At 43.6% G+C, this 15,153-nt stretch overlaps 1 protein-coding gene across 2 annotated transcripts in view; it reads right to left on the bottom strand.

Annotated features, from left to right (window-relative positions):
• LOC144784759 (sterile alpha motif domain-containing protein 9-like) overlaps positions 1–12,193 on the bottom strand; it is a 232,380-nt gene extending 220,187 nt beyond the window's left edge. Inside the window, exon 1 of one of the 2 annotated variants that reach the window (XM_078663764.1) lies at positions 12,068–12,193. The gene's annotated coding sequence lies outside the window, so the exon portion shown is untranslated. The remainder of the gene's footprint in view (positions 1–12,067) is intronic. The other variant, XM_078663765.1, reaches the window with a different exon arrangement.
• Positions 12,194–15,153: the final 2,960 nt, after the last annotated feature.

Here is a 15,153-nt window from a genome sequence, read left to right as displayed (position 1 = left end):
TCCGGCGCAAGGGAGGGCGTTCCTGCGCAGTAACGAATCCTAAAAGTGGCTGAGGGAAATCTACAAGATGTCAACCAGTCACTTTTAGGACAATGATGCGTGACTCAAACCCTGCGCCTGCTTGAAGCCGACGTACGGCTTGATGCAGCATTGGGGAGATAGGGCACCCCAGAGCATTGCTGGAGCTGCGCCATCGTTGGCACGCAACTCCAGCAATGCGCTGCCTTTACGGCACAGATGCGTAAGGCTTCTGTGACGTTTTGGGCCAATGGGTGGTGGTGGCATGGCGCACAATTACTGCCGCATCCCTGCTACTTTGCAGGGATGCGCCGGTAATTGAAAATATGACCCTTAGTGTCTAGCATTACGCAGTTCTTATCTTTACACTACACTCATACATAATTTCTCAGGCCAATGAAATGAACACAAAATACAAAACAAATAAGCATAGTAGCAAGCAAGGCTACTGAGAAGGAGAGCAGTGCACCTGAAATGCATAGAAAATTTTGAAATATAATTTACCTACAATGTAATCGGCAGCATTATTGCTCTTGGTAAAGAACAAAGATTTGCAAATAACAGAGCCGGATAAAACAGAGTAGTGATGAATAGCTACTACTACTCACCAAGCCCGGGGACCTCTACGCTGAGCGCGTCCAGCAAGTCCCGTTCCCGGTCCATGACATCCGTGCAGCGGTGGGTGGCCTGGTTATAGGTGCACCGGACCCCAGAGAGCTTAAACATGGCCCGGCACACCTTCTCCCACCGCTTCCGGCGCTCCCGGATGCCATAGCCGGTTGCGATCTTGCCGCCTCCCAGGATGGTCTTGGGGAGGCGGCGCTGGACGTAGAAGATTAGTGCGCCCACCTCCTCCGCGCTAAAGATCTCCCGTGGCACCACTTGCTCCCCCCTCAAAAGCCCGCACGGGAGCCGTGCACGGGGTGCGGGACCCTTCCCCTTCTCAGGGTGCTTCCCGGCTCCCTTTACCATGGTCTGGGCAGAAATAAAGTTAAATGATAAAGAAGAAATAGAATAGTGAAGAAGAAAAGAAAAGAGTTTAAAAAAGTAGTTTAAAATTAACTAAAAGTAGCAGAAAACACAAAAATATAGAGCTAGAAAAATAGAGGGATAGATAATAAGTAAAATAGATCAAATAAACTTCAAACAAGCAAAGGATGGCAGAGATTCAGAGAGGATACAGAAAGCATGCCCAGAACCATAGCAATGAATGAGAAACAAGATGGCCGCGCCCATTCACGACCGCGTGGGTAAGTTCGCGCGAGATTTTCCTCGCGATCACACGCGAAATTGTACTAGCGAGCAGCACACTTTGCGAGATTACACATAGCGGCCGGAAACGGAATTATGTCACGCAAACAAGATGGCCGCGCCCGTGTACGACCTCGTGGGTAAGTTCGCAAACGTATCACTACAAGCGCCTTGCGAACATGCAAAAAAATCACGCGAACATACACGCCGCAAAAAAAAAAATAGTGTATTCGCACGCATTCGCGGCTTCCGAAATCGATCTCGCACGGATTCGCGCCCCGCAAATCGCGCGAAATTGCAGAAAAACGATTTTTGCTAAACTGAAAGCAATCACCAGGTGCAAAAGTTCAAACTTAAGATTAGTAACCATTCACTCTAGTGCTTCCTGAGGGGCCCCTCCAGAGTTCAGTTGCCTATTTGCAACTATTCTATGACCCTGCTATGACCCAAACAGCAGGCTCATAGAATAGCTACAAGTAGACCATAAAGGTCCTGGGAAAAAAAATTGCACTGCAACAGAAAGCAAATTACAGATAAGGAAGGAAGCAGGTGCCAGCCAGACTAAAAGTTTAAAAATTACTGACACATTAATCACCCCCAAATTAATTCATGGCAGTTGAAGAAGGGCAGGTGTGCTTGCTTTCACTGCAACAGAAAGCAAATTACAGATAAGGAAGGAAGCAGGTGCCAGCCAGACTGGAAGTTTCAAAATCACTGACACATTAATCAACCCCAAATTAATTCATGGCAGTTGAAGCAGGGCAGGTGTGCTTGCTTTTTTTCACCCCCATAATATACAGTGATAAACAAACCTAATGGGTGGCAGTGAGGATGTACCAGAGGGTGGCATGGGTGTACCAGAGGGTGGCAGTGGTGAAACAGAGGGTGCCGTGAACCTGTGATGATAAACCAGACGTAGAAACAACATAGTCGCGGCCGTTGCGAGCCGAAAAGTAAGTTCGCAATTGCGGAATGGTCCACAAATCCTCGTGAACGTGCGCCAACACAAAAAACGTAAAAATCCGCGAGAGTTTGCGTATTTTTGCGGATTGCGAATCCGTAAATTCGCAAATTCGCTTACGCGAGATCCGCTAGATCCGCCCATACTTAGTAAAGGGGCCAATAGCCAGAGGTGTGCCCAAGAGGGAAATATAAAGTAGTGAATGAACCGCACCTCACCGCAAACTGAAACATCTTTCATTTGGCTTTTCTGTATCACCTTTAGGAACTGTCTCAACCTTCCAAAAAAAGTCTCCTTATATATATTTGAAAGCAGAGAACTGGTCTTTATTGCGATCACCAATGTAGTTGCTACTAGGGAACTCTAAAGGGACCTGCGGTACTGCACTTGTTCACACCCGGCGACAGTGCAGACTCTACAGGGACCTCTGGGAACAGCCTGCGGTACTGCACTCGTTCACACCCGGCGACAGTGCAGACTCTACAGGGACCTATGGGGACAGCCTGCGGTACTGCACCCTTTCCTGCTCCCTCAAGGACATTTAGTAAGTTGTTACTCGGCCTTCCCTCGTGGACTCCATCTTTCGCACCTCGACTGTGTTCTTTTTAACACAAAGGGCGCCTGAAAAAGAAACGATCCCGCAGTTATTTGATGCCGCCGATAATAAGAACCAATAGTCAATGCTGTTTCAGAGTTCACCTTTCATTAGTTCACCCACTTTCTGCTGCCACTCCTGGGGACCAATTTATGGGATTCCACAACATTTGTTTTTCTCTCGATTTCCAGGAGCGATCTGAAGCAGATTAAATAAGGAGAGAGCATTGTTTGTCCAGAAGCCGTCGCCGGACTCAAGTTCTGAGCTCAGTCCAGTCTGCTCAAACCAGCAGCTGCTGCTCGCCTCACTCTCTTCACACAATGCTGGAGCATTAGCTTGTAAAAAGTGACGTCACAAGTCTCCGCCCTTATAGGAGGGGAGGGGCAAATTTCCCTCTCACAGGCCGTGTGTATACCCACAGTCCTGTGCACTGTCACTGTTAGGTCTCCCATTCACGAATGACGGAGATATTGTTTTTACTAAGTGTATTATGGTGCACTTTATCTGTGAGCCTTTACCTTACCTCAGTTCAAATAGTCACCTACTCGTTCTAACATGCTTGTTGCGGTTCGATGTGAAGTATTGTATTAGATAAAGAGAAGAAAATTGTAATAAAGCATCACACACTGGTTTTTATTAAAAGGAATAGAACGCCCTCGTGTGGGTTTCCTGAATTAAAAGGAGCAGTTCTATCCCCAAAGCAATTAAAACAAGCGCGTTGATCGCGCTAAAAGGAGGCAGCAGGGGGAGGAGTGAGTGAAAGCATGGGGGGAGTGAAAGCATTTCACTTGCGGGAGCGTGCAGCGCCACGTGCAGCGCCAGGAGCGAAAATTGCTCCCAGATGGAGCTGCGCGCTCTCGCAAGTAGATCGTCTCACGTGCACGCGTTGCCATTGATGGCAATGGAACGCGTGCACGTATTTGGCTGAAAAGCCAACGCGATCGCAAAAGGTCATTTTGCCTATGTAGCGCATGCAAGCTGCGTAGACGAGACCTAAAAAAGCAAAAGTGGGGTAAAAAAAAGAAGTGGTTTTTTTTTACAAATCTGCTTGTTCATGGAAGCTGGGAAGATAGTGATGTAAGCAAAGCAAACCTTTTGTTGATGCCTTTATTAGAAAAGAAAATATCTTTCTCGCGCAGCACCATTTTTAGGTCTCGTGTTAGACAGCGCATGCAGCGCTGTCTCAGCGAGACTAAAGTAATTAGTATGTAGGGTGAAATTTCATGTTATTAGTTTTCCTGCTTGCTATTGGCTTAGTTGTGTTAGTGTTTTTGTAATGTCCTTTTTCGTTGGCTGTTGGTGTTTTTCTAACTTCCGTGTAGACCCGATAAAGCGGTGCCTAACTACAGTGTTGTTTCACTTTGCTTGCACTTCTTTGTTATCTGGTTAGCACGCTGTAGCCTGCCTTTGTAATTGGAGACCGTTGCGGCCGCTCCAAGCTTCCGCATTCCTTAGATGCTGCGTCCCGTGCACGCTGGCACTGGGACATTGCAAAACTGCCTCTGCAGCGCGGGGCGTGTAACACAGATTTTATTGGCAGGCCCTCCCTCGGATACAAACTTATCTTCCTCTCCTCAGACCTCGAGGACACTGCCTCCGCTTTCGTCAGAGGACACGAGAACACTTGCCAAGTGCGCCGGATTCCAGGAGCTGCGCGAGCCCTTATCTCCCCAAACCTATAAACACCGCCTCGGGCCCGGAGGCAGTCAGAGCAAGTGCTGCCTGTGAGCTTCAAGCGCCCTCCTGCTCCAGCTCCAAGAAGCCGCTCCGTGCCCTGCCTGCCCTCTTTAGATAACTCACACTTGCATTACTCATCCTTTGCAAGCAGTGACCCAGGAGCACCTTACCCGAGCTTGCAGGTAAAGGAAGCACCTAGAGGCTGCTCCTCGTCTATTTTATGCTATGTTTGGTCATGTTACACCGTGATGTTTTATGCTACAGTAAGAGGCGCTATGCCGTGCTGTTAGGATATATTTAACTATGCTCTGCAATTTTATGTTATACTCTGGCTTAATATTCGTAGTGCATGTTTAGTAAGGCCACAATGGACAAACGGTGGAAACTGCGCAAATATATTGATCTATTTAAATCCAGGGGGGGGGCAAGTGTTCTTGCAAGAACCTGCTCGCCTCAAGGTTATTAAAGGCAGCCATACATATTTTTTTACCGATGAAAAAGAAGCTGAGCTAGCACTTACTAAATTCGCTTAATTTTTCCGTGTTTTTTTTCTCTTTGAATGGGGCGATAAGTTCTGTTAAGCTTTGTTAAAATCACCTCTGTGACTAGGGGGGAGGAAGTTATAATTCTCTCTTCTTTTTCTGCTAAGTAGAATCTTTCTCTTTCTCTTTTTTTTTTCCCGTCAGCGGGGGCGGAGCGGTTTCTCTACGGGTACCAACCCTTATAGCTGCCCATCCAGTGGCAGCAGAGGTTGGAGGGGTGCCCCCCTGCGGAGGGTGTGGGCACGGGGTGGGGAGGGTTTTTGTAGGTTCTCCGCAGGGTGGTGTTGGGTTAGGGGCAAAAAGGTTCTGGAAAAAGACAACTCTAGAGGGAGTTATGTTGGAAAGGCTGAAAAAAAAAAAGATGTATTTATTTGTGTCTGTGCAGAAGTATTAAATTTACCATTTTTTTCTTTTCTCTTTCTAAATGTATAAGTTAAAATGTTTGGCATGGAATGTTGCCGGGCTAAATAGTAAAAATAAAAGACGTCTAGTATCAGAAGAGCTAAGATTGTATAACCCTCATTTTGTGTTTCTATCTGAAAATCATATTGCCCACAAAGACAGAAAGCTCTTAGGTCAAGTCGGTTATGAAGTTATAGTTTGCTCTGCCTTGGATGCCTCAATTAGAGGGGTCGCGATTCTTAAAGATAGACAATGTAGAACTGTCGTTCTTAAAACTGCTCATGATGTAGATGCAAGATGGGCAATTGTTCAACTAAGTATTGAAGAACATAATTATGTGTTTTGTGTGGTATATGGACCGAATGTGGATGAATCTGTTGTTTTTGATTGTTTAAATGTAGAAATCTTGAACTGGGAGGGGGATCTTATCATAATGGGTGATTTCAATTGTATTTTGATTATCAAAAGGATATTACTAAACAAGGAGCTTTTCAACGCATGCGCAAATCTAGGGCTTCAATATTCGAAATCTGCCGCATTCACAGTATTAAGGACATTTGGCGCAGTATTTATTCAAACATCGCGGGTTATACATATTACTCTGCACCTCACAAATTATGCTCCCGTATTGATATGGCCATGGCTTCTGATAATGTACTGAATTCGAGCTCTATTGAGTTATGCCCCCGAATCTCTTCCAATCACAATCCTATTTTACTCACATTTACCATCCGGCAAATCCATCACCGTCCGAGGCTATTTTCTTTCCCCAGATATCTATTGTCTGATTCCACGTTTATAATACCACTCAAGGATCATCTTAAAGAATTTATTAAATACAATCTCGACTCCACTTTCTGTATAATGGTATGGGATGCCTGTAAGGCCAGTATTAGGGGGTTTACTCAGGAATTCGTATACAGACAAAACTCAGCAAATCGTAAAAATAACAAACTGCTGACCTCAAATATTATACTACAAGAAATATTGTTGGCTGACGCACTGTGTTTAAATTCTCAGGATACTGTTGAAATTGTTTTGAAACTGGGACATTTAAAGGCAACTTTAAAAACAACTCTGTTCCAAAAAAGCAGTGCTATATTACTCAAATTTAAAATTAACTAATGCGAAAGTGGAGATAAGATTGGCAAAATTCTTGCCTACAAAACAGCTGAAGATAGAGCCAACGCCACGATTAAGAGTATTCGTGGCTCTGACAATATTTTATATCATCACCCAGCTGAAATATTAGTACAGTTTGTAGATTACTATTGCACTTTATATACTCCAGAGACCAATCCCTGTTTTGCTATGATACAGGATTACATAGAAGAGAATAAAATACTAGAAATGCCCCGGGAACAGACCAACTATCAGATAATATTACTTTATTGGAGGTTAGACAGGCTATTACATCTTTACCTTCAGGTAAAGCAGCAGGAGAAATATGCATTGAGAAATTATCTCCTTTATTGCTTCAGGTTATTGAATTTATTGGGAGAAATGGGAAAGCCCCTAATTCTTGGAACATGGCCAAAATATATTTTTTTCTTAAAAAAGGGCAAACCTACTGAAGATTGTGGTTCATACAGACCCATTTCTCTCATTAACACTGATGCCAAAGTGTTTGCCAAAATTTTAGCTACTCGTTTGGCTCCATTAATGCCCCAAATACTTAATCTGCAGCAACATGGGTTTGTGACGGGTAGGGATACTACAGCCCACATTAATATGACCATAACAGCTTTTGATATAGCACAGACAACATCCACCCCACTCGGTAGGATTTTATTAGATGCCGAGAAGGCTTTCGATCAAGTGGGGTGGGGGTATCTTTGGGCCGTATTGACAAATTTGAGGTTTAGTGGACAATTTGTTACATGGATTCGGGCTTTGTATGACAACCCGGTAGCTAGTATTAGCTATGCAGGGTTGACTTCCTCCACGTTTTTCATTTCTCGAGGGACCCATCAAGTGTGTCCTTTATCTCCTTTATTACTTGCTCTTTCGATTGAGCCTTTTTTATATGCTTTACAGATTCAATCTCGAATTATACCTTTCAGTTCTGGATCTCAATCTTTAAAAATTACGGCTTATGCCGACGATATCGCGATTTATTCGCCTGATGTCGTAGAAGCACTACAAGGGATAATGTTTGAAGCAAGTAGATTTGGATTGGTATCCGGGTACAAACTAAATATAAATAAAACACAAATTGTCGCTAACTATGAGCCAAGTACAGCTGTTTTGGGGATATCTAAAGTTGCTATCTATTTAGGTGTTAAAATTACCTCTAATATACATGATATAATTTCTATTAACTATGATGCTTTAATAAGAACAACTAGACTATCTTTAAAAAATGGCATAAACTCCCACTGAACATAATTGGCAGAATTAACTTAATTAAAATGAAAGTTCTCCCCAAATTCCTTTATTTATTTCTATCTATCCCTTTAGCACTTAATAATTCTTTTTTTTTTTTAATTAAATGGGATATTTAGTAGTTTCATTTGGGGATATAAGAAAGCACGCAGGTCTACTTAATTACTTAAAAATTCTTTAGAAAGCAGGGGACTTAATTTTCCCGATTTTAAACTATATTTTTAGGGAACGTTTTTAGGACATCTTCGATCATTGCTTAATGCCGATTCTCCATTATATTTTCATTTGATTATGTTAAACTCTGATTCTAAAATGTTTTTGTTGAGACTCAATTACTCTAACTACTTTAAGAGGGTAAAATTCAAGACCGCTAAAGACACTGCCAAGATATGGTTTAACATCATGGCATTCTGTAAAACTTCATTTTTCCATCCTAAATTACGGCTGTGGGGGAACCCGGGTCTCCCTGGAATTTTTAGTGATGGTATGGCTCACATATGGTTTGACAAAGGTATTACTACACTCGGGGATCTATATGGCACCCAAGGTCTTTTAGCTTTTGAGACACTTAAGGTTTTATATAATTTGACAGAGTCAATGAGATTTAAGTATATTCAGATACACGACTTCTTAATACGTAAGACTAAATTATGTGAAATCTTGGATTCTGAAATTTGGAATTGTTTATATTCCTCCAAGAATAAATCTATAATTAAAGAGGGTTATCGGTGCCTTAGTACTTATAAAACAAATGATTGTTTAAAGTTAGCGGAGAAATGGAGCTCTAAGTTGGGCCTGATTATAACTCCTAGTCAGATATCCACTTCTCTTAGCAATATCAATAGACTTGTCCAATCCTCCAGTCTAAGACTTCAACAATTTAAAACCACACGTATGCTATACCATACACCTGAAAAGATCTATAAATGGGCCTCTGATATATCCTTTAGTGATCGTACCAAATGTCCCAAGTGTGACTTAATAGCAGCAGATCTCGAACATATGCTGTTTTCCTGTCCGATGCTGAAGGGGTTTTGGTCTGCCTTAGATAAGGTAATGCAAATTAAACATATAAAATCACTTTCCCTTACGGCCTTAACAGTATTGTTAGATATACACCCCGTCACACTACATCAGCAATCTTTGGTTACGATATTATTATCTTGTGCAAAACTAATTATAGCCAGAGCATGGATTGCTCCCAAACCTCCACATATTTTGGAATGGTGGTCATTGGTAAATAAAATATATATTATGGAGTTGACCCTTGCTAAACTCAGAGGTATATGATCATTAATAAATTTGAAAGAATATGGGGCAGTTTCATTTGAATACTCTGCAATAACCTGCCTTTTTTTTTTGATCTGTCTCTCGTATATCTAAATTTGAATAATGAATTATATGAGTGTTTGTATGTTTCTTCTGCCATATATTATATCTTATTTTATCTTGTTTAAATGTACAGTATTACTTTGTTCTTTTACTTTTGTGCCCTCATGAGTTGTCAATAAAAAATTAAAAAGAAAAATATTGTTCAGCAGCCCTACTGCTCCATTAGTAGCAGAGCAACCTCGCTGAAAAGAGCTGATACTGTCCCATAAAGTGTAAAGCACCCATGCTGAGAGGTGCTGATACTGTCCCATACAGGGTAAAGCACCCCTGCTGAGAGGTGCTAATACTGACCTGTGAAGCACCCCTGCTGAGAGATGCTAATACTGTCCCATAAAGTAGCCCTGCTGAGAGATGCTGATACTGTCCCATGAAGGGTAAAGCACCCCTGCTGAGAGGTGCTGATACTGACCTGCAAAGCACCCCTGCCAAGAGCTGCTGATAGCTCCCATAAAGCTGCCTTGCTGAGAGGTGCTGCTACAATTCTGTAAAGAGTAAAGCACCCCTGCTAAGAGGTGCTGATACTGTCCCATAATGTGTACAGCAACCATGCTGGGAGGTGCTCGTACAGTCCCATAAAGAGTAAAGCATCCCTACTGAGAGGTGGTACTACTGTCTCATAAGCGTAGAGCAGCCCAGCTGAGAGGTGCTAATACTGTCCAGTAAAGTGTACAGCAGCCCTGCTGAGAGGTGCGTCTACTGTTGCAGTAAAAATATAGCAGCCTTGGTGAGAAGTGTTGTTACTGTTCCAGTAAATTTATAGAGGCCCAGCAGAAAAGTGCTGATGACATGCCAATACAAGTGTAGCAAGCGCATGGAGATTGATTGGCACTGTCCCAGTATTTGTGTAGAAGTCCCGCTGAGAACTGGTACTGTCAAAGTAAAAGTATCGCAGTCATAAGAATTATTGGTACTGTCACACTAAAATATAGCAGTCCTACTGAGTAGTATTGGCACTGTCCCTGTAAAGGTATAGTAGCCCTGTGGAGATGTAACGGCACAGTGCCACTAAAAGTATAGTATCCCTCCTAAGAAGTATTGGTACTCTCCCAGCAAAAGTATGGCACCCTTGCTGAGAACAGGTACTGCCCCAGCTAAAGTATGGCAGCTCTGCTTAGAGATATTGGTACTAACACAGTAAAGGTATGCCAGCCCTGCTAAGGAGTATTGGCGCTAACACATTAGAAGTATGGCAACCCTGCTGAGAAGTGTTGATACTGTCCCAGCAAAAGTTTGGCAGCCTTGCTGAGAAGAACAGATTACTGCCCCAGTAAATGTGTGGAAGCCCTGCTGAGAAATATTGGTACTAACAAAGTAAAGGTATAACAGCCCTGCTTAGAAGTATTTGTGCAAACACAGCCGAAATGTGGCAGTCCTGCTGAGTAGTGTTGGTAGTAACACAGTAGCAGTATGGGCAGCCGTGCTGAGAAGTATTAGTCCTAACAAAGAACAAGCATTGGCATAGCCAATAGGACTCGAATTGGGGACCTTATGAGTGTTTAGTTATCCAGCTCAATATCCTTGGTGCCACAACATCAACTGTTGCCGGTCTAAACACTTAAAAGGTCCCAAAGGTGAGACCTATTTTTTTTTTTTTTACAGCAGCTACCAACAGCTCAAACTTTAATAATGCGAGATTGCAAATGATTGTTTTATTTTCTGTAACAAAAATTATGCTTATTTTGGCAACTTACACAGTGCTTTACTGGGAATTTATTAAGCATGGATATCTTTGAACTCCCCAAATTCGGGGAGGGGAGGGGGAACATTATGCAAATTTGGCCTGGATACCGTTCGTTATATTAAATATTGTGTAGCCTTAGGCCTGAAGTGCCACAAAATATCAAAAAGAGCTCAGCACCGCAACAGGAATAGTCACAAGAGGTATTGGATTGTCATTATTGTTGCGATTATACTCACTTACTTACTACTCTAATTAATATTACTAGTAGAAATAGTAGACCCTGGGCTGTAACTCACACGCTTTGCAGAAGCAGTAGTTGTATTATAATGCAAGTGCTAGAGCAATCATTTAGGCCAAGTTGCTATAATCAGCATCGTAATGCTACACTGCAGCCGCACAGAGTGACGTAAAAGTGACTGACATTCCATTATCATCATTCCTTTCCCAGTTAGATATTTCTAATAGCTCTCCATTACACAAGCCCCCGAACGATACAGGCCGTTCTTAATTACCCAAAACACAGTCAAGCAGAAATTCTCTCACTCGCCATTCAGGCTGGCCTCTCCCTATGTCGCCCGCCATTTTAAACCAACTACATCACTTTTTATTTTAGTACCCCGCTCACAGTTCAAGAGCAGAATCACACACTCTCCTTCAGGTTTTCTTCCACTCCTCAGTCATACGGAGGCGGTGCTGACAGTACTCCTGCTCTTCCTCACCCCTCCGGTCATGCTTTCTATCTCTGCTGAGAGGGGGCGCATAATTGGCCACTTTTGGGTTACAAGTGGTGGTTGATGCTGCATTGAAACACATGAAGAAGCATCTTGTCAGTGGCCCCGGTTTTTGGATGTCAGTCAGACGGCAGAGTTCACCGCCGCCTGAAGTATTTCCACAAAATCTTATGTTAACATTTAGACGAATTTATCAGTGCCCAATTTTCTAGACCTGAAAAGATGCACGTAGATGCAACGCAGGTCACTACTTTAGTCTCACACAGAGCGAAGACACATTACAAGCATCCTCAAGCTGCAGCAATTTAATAGTAACATGAGAAGAATGAAAAAGACAGTGATAAAGATATAACTCGGACTACGTATTGTTATAAACAATCGGCCAGCAATGTTCTAATCTGTAATGATTTTTATGTATACGGAACAACTTACTGAGTGTAGCAGTCAGTCCTCTTCTCTTCTTTTCCTCCTCCATCGGCATCAACAAGGGCGCGGAAGTTTCGTTTCTTAGCTGAGAAAGCCCAGGGTCTATCTACTTCCTGAAACCTCTGTTCGTCTGGCTTTAAAGCGACAGCGCACGAAAGAAATACTTGTCTTCTTATTCCTATTTTCGTTTCTCTGCAACATTTTTCTCCCAAGAACATTTGTCATTATTCATTTGCCATATACCCAATAAAGATCATTTATCTAACTTCCTAAGTGTTCAATTAAAATATAGAACTGGCAGTTAGCACCATCTAATCACAACCGGTTTTACTTTTTTTTAATTCAGGCGCTTCATCCTTATTGGAAACTCTTGTGACCAGTACATGTGCACATGAGGTAAAATCATGATTTCAAAACAGTAAAAGTAATAAACTTGAATTTTCTATTCTTTTAACATAGCTGCTAAGTATCAATATTGCTTATGTTTAACATTGATGTAGTGAGCGACCCAGTATCCTGATGTTGTGATCCCTGAAATAAAAGGGACTGGACTGGTACTGCTTGTGGCTCCGCCCAGAACCCATACTGTGGTTCCTTGTGCTTTCTCATGTCCCAGTGTTCCGCACTCTCTAACGGGTACATGCATCAAAATCAGTTTTAGCGATTCCTAAATAGTGAAAAATAAGGAATCACTATTTAGAAATTGCTAACCGCAATGCATGAACCCGTTAACGAAAAATTACCGAATCAGTAATAATTGCAAATTGGAATAGCGACTTCACAGAAGAGTCGCGCAAAAAAACACAATTTGCGATTTCGCAAATAGCGATATTGCCAAAAGCGAGTCGCTTTGGAAGCATGCTGATGACATCACAACCAGGAAGTCATCCAGCTCATGCTTCATTCAGTGTTCAGAGCAGGCGAGAGGAGGTAGCAGAGTGCTGGGGCTGAGCTGATTCATCACCCAAGATTGTTTGCTGTAACTTTCTGTGTACCAGAATAGATCAGACAACATCAGGGGAGAGTGCCACACCCAGGAAGAGAAAACTGAAATTCAGTGAAAGAGAACTCGAAAACCTCATTGAGGAGGTGTCCAAGAGCGATGACAAGCTCTTTGGTAAACTTTCACTTAAAGTGCCAGAGGCCGAAAAGCGCAGGAAATGGCTGCGTGTCAAGAGCAAGGTCAATGATGTGGGTGTTACACACAGCAGCATAGATGACCTCAAGAAGAGGTGGTACGACCTGCGAAGCCGTGCCAAGGAGCGAATTGTAGAAAGGATGAAGGAGGCCAGGAGCACAGGAGGGGGCCCATCTAAAGTTCCAGACTATACAGCCCTGGAGGTCCTGGTAGAGGCCACAGTCCAGCCAGCTGGACACATCCGGCGTGGCTAGTACCACACAAGGAAAGATGCATGCAACCATACACTGCTAAGTAATGTTCAATTGTGCACATGCCTCCAGTCCAACCCCAGTGTACAGGTCAAACTCCAGTCCATGTTTTCCCTCATACACCCAATGCATTAGGGGAGTTGTAAGCATGTCAATCAAGTGGGCAGTCACACACAACAATGGCAAGTAACACAAGCCAACACTGCATGGCAGTTAGTGATTTAATGTGACACAAGTACTCTTAATGTCACACATTAGTAACCTTTACACCAACTAACATTGCACTGTTTCCCTTCACAGATGCAGCTGAAGTGGACTCGGAAGACAGTGAATGTCTACACATATCTGAGACTCCTGCAGAGACTGATGTGGAGACTCCAGTTGCCCCAGCAAGCACACCCCCGTCACACCCAAAACGCAGGGCACAAGTTCCATCACTGCAGCCCATGGAATCAGAGCTGGCTCCTGTAGCCACTCCTGTGACCAGCCAGCCTCTTGCGAACATAACACCTACACCCCAGGTACCGGTCCAACGTGGACGGAGGCGCCGGTCAAGGTCGCTCATTGACGAACAGGAAGACCAGGCTCCAAATGTGTGGTGTGGCATGGAGTCCCAGATATTGGGGTGCAGCGGTAGTGGATGAAATAGGCAGAACAATGCTAGCATACAGGAGCTAACCAAGGTGATGCTTGAGGGCCACAGCACACAGAGGAGAAGGCATCAGCAGTGCATGATGCGCATGGCAGCCAATACTAGGTCCAACAATAAGCTCAGCAACACCACTGCGCTGCTGTCACGTAGATCCGTGGCCATGCAAATTAATATGGGCCATTGTTGTGGGGATGTAGCCAGGGCCCTTGAACAAGTGACCACTGCCGTGCAACAGATCCAGGCTGGGACTGTTGGAGGCAGCAACTTAATGGGGGAGGAGGGGAGTGAGGTGGCATCTTGCCTTGGTAGCCTGTGGATGCCAGTGACCATTGCCCGGAGGCACTGTACCCGCAGCACAACACCTTCTGTTGCACATCAGGGGGATGTAGCTGATGCAGGCGAAAGGCATTTGGGGGTGTATGGCAGGACGCGCTAGACAAACATGTTCTTCCTTATTTGCTCATGGTGACGTAACCATGGTCAAAACCATTATAGTGATTGTTTAAAGGCTCCTGACATTATTTATTTCCCTCCATTTTCAATGCAATCACTGTTCTATTTTTCACAAATCTCTGTGTGGTTACACAATACTACATGGGCTCAAGTCAGTAAATACTTTTCTGTTTGACATTTAAGTGTCTTGTTTCATCATTACATACCTCAGAAATAATGTTGTGTGATGTCTGCACGTCTCCTTTGCCCTTCTGCTGTTCTTGCCACATGCGCTTGTCGGAGTTGTGTGGGTGGTTGGTTGTCACCCTTCAGACTCACGGTTGGACACCTCTATGGGTATACCTCTCCTGGTGGCAATGTTGTGAAACATGGCACATGCATCCACGATCTGGCAGTAGGTCTATGGATGGTACTGCAACGCTCCACCAGTTTTGTGTAGTATGCGGAAGCAACTCTTCAGTAGTCCAAACGTGCGTTCAATGATGTTATGTGTGCTGATGTGGGCTGCATTGTACCTCTGCTCATGTGTGGTGGCTGAGTTGTGGTACGGCGTCAAGATGTTGTTTCGCACGGCATATGCGCTGTCACCTACAGGGTA

This window comes from Lissotriton helveticus, chromosome 10 (genome assembly GCF_964261635.1).
Source record: "Lissotriton helveticus chromosome 10, aLisHel1.1, whole genome shotgun sequence".
NCBI classification, from domain to species: Eukaryota; Metazoa; Chordata; class Amphibia; order Caudata; family Salamandridae; genus Lissotriton; species Lissotriton helveticus.
Note: the sequence above shows the minus strand (reverse complement) of the source record. Positions and strands in the feature narration are given on the sequence as shown.